Source organism: Dunckerocampus dactyliophorus, chromosome 10, assembly GCF_027744805.1.
Source record: "Dunckerocampus dactyliophorus isolate RoL2022-P2 chromosome 10, RoL_Ddac_1.1, whole genome shotgun sequence".
Taxonomy (NCBI): domain Eukaryota; kingdom Metazoa; phylum Chordata; class Actinopteri; order Syngnathiformes; family Syngnathidae; genus Dunckerocampus; species Dunckerocampus dactyliophorus.
In genome coordinates, this window is record NC_072828.1 from 28130864 (window position 1) to 28137596 (window position 6733).

The following is a 6733-nucleotide window of genomic DNA, read 5'->3' on the forward strand; positions in this document are numbered from 1 at the left end:
AAACACACACACACACACACACACACACACCAGAGGCACAGCTGCACGTATTTGTTTAATTTTCTCTTGTGTTTAATGTCATTGTAGGCAACAGACTACGCCTCAAGTGAAGGACCACTGATGGAAGATGATGATTAGTGTGCGGGGCCTCGGTCGAGAACGTGAACGGTACAGACTTTAATCAGCCCTCAAGGCCGACTGGACCTTTTTATTCAAATACTTTATTATTTTGCACAAATCTATTTGTCTTAAATGACCACCAGTGTTTACCAAAAGGTAAGACATATACAGTATGTGTGTGTCCTGTGACGTCTTCAATCCATTGAGTATTTTTGTGCACAGTTGAAGCTGTTGGACATGTTGCCCGGTGAGGCAGTCGCCCCTCCGCGCCGCCATGTTTATAAAGACGGGGGATGAAAATAGAGATTGTCTTCTGTCGGACTTGTAAAGAACGTCCACGCAGCTGCTCGTCCTCTTTAGTTTGTAGTCAGATCCTAACTATTTAACACGTAAGATGAATGTGAAACCAAAGTCTTTGATCATAAATTGAACGGAAGTTTCTCCTATTTATAAAATGTCATTTATTGTCCACACATTTGATTATTTTTTTTTTATTCACCCTATCTTTTTACTGAAAGTTTCTTATTAGAATGTTTGTCCGTTTTTATGTTGTTTTCCACATTTTAATGCTCAAGTCAATTCTGGAGTCCACTGGAAAAAAAACAAATTAGATTCAAACTGCACAGTAATGGCAATTTAGGTAATTCAAAAAAAAAAAAGACAAAAAATCTCCCTTAGTTTCATCTTTTGCAACCCTATTGTATGTTTTTCTTTTCAACCTTATTTCACTTCATGTAGAATGAGGGAGGGGTACAGCACAAACAAGTTGGGATAAAAATGTACTTTTGTGTGTTTGAATAGTTCATTGTGACGTACGTGGTACTTGAATCATGCTGGTGTATATTCTCTGTACTCATGTAGTCCTTTTTATATTGTATGTACTGTACATTATTAGTATTATTATTATTATCATCAATACACACCAACTGATGAGTCCATTGTTATTCTTTGTCTTTACATTTTGGTGTGTGTGTTTGTGTGTGTGTGTGTGTGTGTGTGTGTGTGTGTGTGTGTGTGTGTGTGTGTGTGTGTGAGCAACCACCACCAGTATTTTCCAAAGGACTGCAATCAGAAGAAGCTGAGTTACGATGCCATCTACTGTACGGAGTTGGAAGGACAAGCTACATTCAGTCCCATTATAATGTCTTTCTGAGCCACCGTCGGCAGGTAGAGCCATATTTGTTTGTGACGGGCAGCTACAAATGAATAAATGTATGGGTAACACCAAACAACTTTTATTCTCCGTGGTTGGGATCGGGCGTTTATAAAAACGTCTAACTACGTCCTTGGTATTGAATGAGTTAATATGTGCGCATTTCAAAACATTTTTATAGTATGTTATGTATATTTACCGGATAATTCGGATCAAAGCATAACCTATTGTGCTTGCAGAATTTTAGGGCGCACTCACTGTGATGGTTTGTGTTTCTTGTCCATTGCTTCTCTTCTGTTGTTTTACTGCAGTGTCACTGACTCATAATTACCCTTTTAACAGCAAAGAACATGTAGCCAGGAGCAGTTGTGGACATCTGGAGGACTTAGCTAGTTTAACGAGCACACTCACTTTTAGTATTAACTGTGTTTCTCCACTAGGTGCCTTTTAAACTCAAGTAATAAAACATTTCATCTTATTAGCAACTGTAGGACCGTTTATGTCAGTGGTTGGGGCCCCCTAGTGGCCGTGGGGCCCTAAGCAGCTGCTTAGGCGAGTACATCGGGAAGAAAGGCCTACCTATGCATACAGCATTCTATCTGTGGCTGTGACCTGTGCTGGTCGGCCAGCTGTATTTGGGATTACTAAGGGTAACAGGTACGTCTTGACCACTGTATAACATGGCTTTGAGTGTCATCAGGTCATTCTTAATATCAACGCATGTACACCTCGTGTACACTATAAGACACTACTTTCAACACCATGCAAGCATTAGTGTGTGTGTGTGGAGCCTTGGTTTCAGTTTTTCCCCCTAAAATGTCTGCTTTGTTATGTACAATGATATCGTCAAGTTTTGCAAGAAAGCTGCACGTGTACACAAAATTCTCATTGTGGTTTCATAAAAAAAAAATAGCATTTATCATTTGGCTACCTTTTCCATGATTCTACTTGCGTGATATTATGAAGAACCAACATCTGCAGCGGGGAATTACAGAAAAAACAATATTACTATACGTTTTGGCTTTAATGAATACATTTATGAGATGAATTTATAAAAATCAAGTAAATTCATTATGTTGAACATAGAGAAACTGCATTATAGTATATTGCACAGATGTGGTTTACGCCCTCTAGTGGACAAGTATGAAATAGTAACTGGTCAGTCAACCGAAAGGTTGGTCTTTTAATCATTTTTATTGAAATATGAGTTGAGGTCCTTTTAAAAATGGATCATTTCATTCATAAAATATTTATTTTTATATTTATTATTGATCGTTGACCTTGACGTCCCAGAAAGGCGTCTGTAAATAAATTATGAAAATTATACTATTTTTTTATTCTTTCAATGATTTTTTAAAAATTATTTTACACTTTTTAGGTCAAATTATTATTTTCACTTGCACATTTTATTAAATGTCTGAAACGAGCAACTTTGGTTGTATGAAGGATCACAGCATAGTCGAACAGCACCCCACGCATTACAAACACTGGGAAAAATGACACTCCGAGCCAGCAGGGGGCAGCATATCATCATACAGCTGGTAATGATGCCCATGTACGAGCTACAGCTAACTGTACTTATGTCATTAGCTTACAAGCAACTTCAACTAAAAGTGCAAGTGCAAATATAACAAAACCTACTTAAGATTTGACTTATCCCACTTGTCACCCGCATCCATCCTGATATGTGGATATCCAAAGCACAAATGCATCTTTTCACAAAACGTGTCCTGTATTTGCGCGTGTAGCATGTGGTGAATTAGTGTTAAACAGCAACTTAGCACCACCTAGTGGACGTAGTGCTACTTAGCACCATTTCGTGAACATACTGCTGCTGGGCAAACGACATCGCTGCACTTCTCCATTCCACAGTTGATTTATCAGGCAACTTCAAAGGCAACGCCCACTTCCAGGCAGCGTATACAACAATACAACAACAACAAATGCTTTTTTAATTGAAAAATAAATATTTATTTAATTATATTTAAATAAGCAAAAAATAATTATATAATTTTTTTTTTTTTACAATAATAAATAAAAAAATAAATGACTATTAATCAAAATTATATCCATCCATCCATCCATCTTCTATACCGCTTCATCCTCATTAGGGTCGCGGGGGCATGCTGGAGCCTATCCCAGCTGACTTCGGGCGACAGGCGGGGTACACCCTGGACTGGTCGCCAGCCAATCGCAGGGCACATATAGACAAACAACCATTCACACTCACATTCATACCTATGGACAATTTAGAGTTGCCAATTAACCTCACCTGAATGTTTTTGGGAATGTGGGAGGAAGCCGGAGTACCCGGAGAAAACCCACGCGCACACGGGGAGAACATGCAAACTCCACACAGAAATGCCCAGGGGAGAATCGAACCCAGGTCTTCCTGATCTCCAGGCTGTTCAAAATTATATCTAGCTATTAAAATAATAAAATGTGACTTTTTGATGTGCAGTATTTCCAGGATTTTGCGGGCCACATAGAATGATATGGTGGCCTGTGTCCGGCCCCCTGGCCTTGAGTTTGACACCTGTGCCCTAGAGAATGTCTCCCTGGTCAATTGCCCAAGTGGCCCATTGCTAAAACCACCACTGGTTGATGTACAGTCAACTGAATTACAAAAATGCCCTTTCCTGCAATGCCTCCCTCTGCAGCATAGATGCTTTTTTCTGCCTTCACACTAGATTATTTACAGCAATTCTCCTTGACCTTCACTGGTGCCCGGAATACAGAATCCACTTAATGATAGTCCTCAATAACCTGCATCCCCCCCGCCACATCCCTGACCTCAATCATGAACCTCCCAGATGGCTCACGTGTGTCAACACACATCTTCTGCAAACACCCAGGACCAACTACCGTGCCTGGGAAGCCTTTTCCATCCTTTGTCATCCTTTACCACACTCATGGTTTTATTTGGCACAGTTGACACTTATTTAAAAAGTGAAATGAACAATATTTACAACATTTTAAAATTTATTGTCAAGAAGCATTGTTACAACAGAGAATCTACCAAACACATATTTTCATTGATGTTGACGCATTGGAAGAATAAATACCAGAAAATGTATGAACCAAACTTTCAATTTGCCAAGGAGGAGAAATGCTGAAAGAAAAGCAACAGAAAAGCAAGTGGCGCTGCCTAAAAGGAGTAGGTAGAGCATTGCTTTGTTGTCACTTTCCTTGCAAACATTTTATTCTTGCCGCTTTGCCAGAATGTGTAAATGTTCAACAACAACAAAAAAGACAAAAGACAGAACACCACTCAGCTTTACAGTTCTGCATCTCATCTTCCAATATTCGGGTGTTGGAAATGAAATGAAATTCTCTAATGCAGCGTTCCACGTGTGCTTCGTGTGAAACCTCCAAAGTCTTCCAACAACGCTGACGCTGCTCGACATCCAATTCATCCTTCAAAGCAATATTTTCCATTGCTTTGAATCTGTATTTCAATGAAAACCATCTCAATAATTCAGCCTCAACGTTTTGAGCAACATGTTCCTGCTGCGTTTTTCTTCAACTGCTATGCAGGACCAAATAAAACTAAATTCAAATGAAATTACTCACCCTTGGAATGACATGACTTTGGAACACAGAAGTGAAGATAAGGAGACGTGATGAAGGCAGCTTGATGAAGGCCGTTGGCGTCCTGCGTCACGTCAGCAACGGGTCGTTCACAAGTCCCACATTTTTTTTTACGGAATTGGGACGGGTACTAGTCTTCGTTAAATTGTTACTCACCCCTACTACCCGAGCTAAAATTTAATTAAAAAAGTAAAAAACAGGGAACAATGACATGAATTGTGCAACGGTTGCTCTAACTGCATTTGTATGCTAACCCTAACCCTGTCATCAGCTCACGTCTGATCCCTTTCCCTCACTGCTCTGCTGCAGCACGTGTTCGACACAATGATTCACTCGCTCTGCTCCTGAGATTCACTGACTCACAGGTGCTCCGTGAAGACTCAAGTTTCACTAACTTAAGGGCTGACGAAGACTCGAGTTTCACTGACTCACAATTACTTGACAAAGACCGGAGTTTCACTCAGTCACGGATGTTCCACAAAAACGGCAGTTTCACTGACTCACAGCTTGGCAAAGAGTCGAGTTTCACTGACTCTCGGGTGCTCAACGACGACTCAAGTTTCACTGACTCGCAGGCTGATGAAGACTCAGGTTTCATTAACTCACATGTTGATGAAAACTCCAGGTTCAATGACTCACGAGTTGATGAAGACTCGAGTTTCAGACTCATGGGTTGACGGAGACTTGAGTTTCACTGGCTCACAATTACCTGACAAAGACTCAAGTGTCACTCACTAACAGTGGCTCCACAAAGACTCAAGTTTCCTAACTCACAGGTTGACGAAGACTTGAGTTTCACTGATTCACGGGGACTCAACGAAGGCTCAAGTTTCACTAACTCAAGGGTTGCCGAAGACTTGAGTGTCACTGACTCATGGTTAATCGACAAAGACTCGAGTTGCACTGACTCATGGGTGCTCCATGAAGACCTGCGTTTCACTGACTCACAGGTGCCCCACAAAGACTCGAGTTTCACTGTCTCATGGGTGGGTACCTGACGAAGACTTGAGTTTCACTGACTCACGGGTGCTCCACAAAGACTCGAGCTTCACTGTTTCACGGGTACCCGACGAAGACTTGCGTTTCACTGACTCACGAGTGCTCCACAAAGACTCAAGTTTCATTGACTCGTGGGTGCAGCTTTTTGTGCATGTGCAAGTCTGTGCGCATTCGCTCAGCGATGAGTTACTAGAGAACCCGATTCAATGGAGTGAGTGACTCAGAACTCGAGCCAGTAAAAGGATTGGCGTTTCCCATCACGACTGCCGACCGTGCAACCAGGATTGGACTACGCAGCTGGGAAGGAGACCTGTGCATCAAAAGTTTCATTTGTGTTCAAAATCAATCAAACAGAAGACCAGTTGAGTGAACATCGTAAATGAAGCCAATGGTACAACTTTTGAAAAAAGCATTGTACTTTGGAGGTTCCACTGGATTTACTACGATGGCGGAGTATAAGGGCCACGTTGGACACAAAAAAAAGATCTTAGATGTTGAGAATAAAAAAGGTTTGATATTACAACAGTAAAGCTGTAAATGTGCGAGAATAAAGTGGTAATATTAGGTGTCATACGTGTGAGAGGGAAAACAGAGCACAGCTCTTCAGGAAGCAAGGAAACGTTCCTCTTGCTTCAGGCAAGCTTTTATTTATAACGTAAAACAGAGCAGTTGAGCACCAACAGATTAGCAAGGCTAGCCCTTCTCACTTCCGCCTTCCTTACCCGCCCCATCCACGTGCCCAGGGCCAAAGGTCACATAAGATCCCCCCTTTTCATAGCTGTCTCAGGCAATGCCTGTAACATAAAGTCCCAAGTTTTTTCTCATAAATTGACAACTTTATTCTTGGAAATTTACGACTTTTTTCCCCCC

The 6733-nt window shown here is 41.1% G+C and overlaps 1 protein-coding gene across 5 annotated transcripts in view; it reads left to right on the forward strand.

Annotated features, from left to right (window-relative positions):
- The window catches only part of LOC129189195 (arf-GAP with coiled-coil, ANK repeat and PH domain-containing protein 2-like), a 59331-nt gene extending 57361 nt beyond the window's left edge, over nucleotides 1–1970 (forward strand). For 2 of the 5 annotated variants that reach the window (XM_054790624.1, XM_054790626.1), the window contains one exon: nucleotides 88–1967. The gene's annotated coding sequence lies outside the window, so the exon portion shown is untranslated. Of the gene's footprint in view, nucleotides 1–87 lie in introns of all 5 variants that reach the window. The other 3 variants (XM_054790628.1, XM_054790627.1, XM_054790629.1) reach the window with 2 other exon arrangements.
- The last annotated feature ends 4763 nt before the right edge of the window (nucleotides 1971–6733 follow it).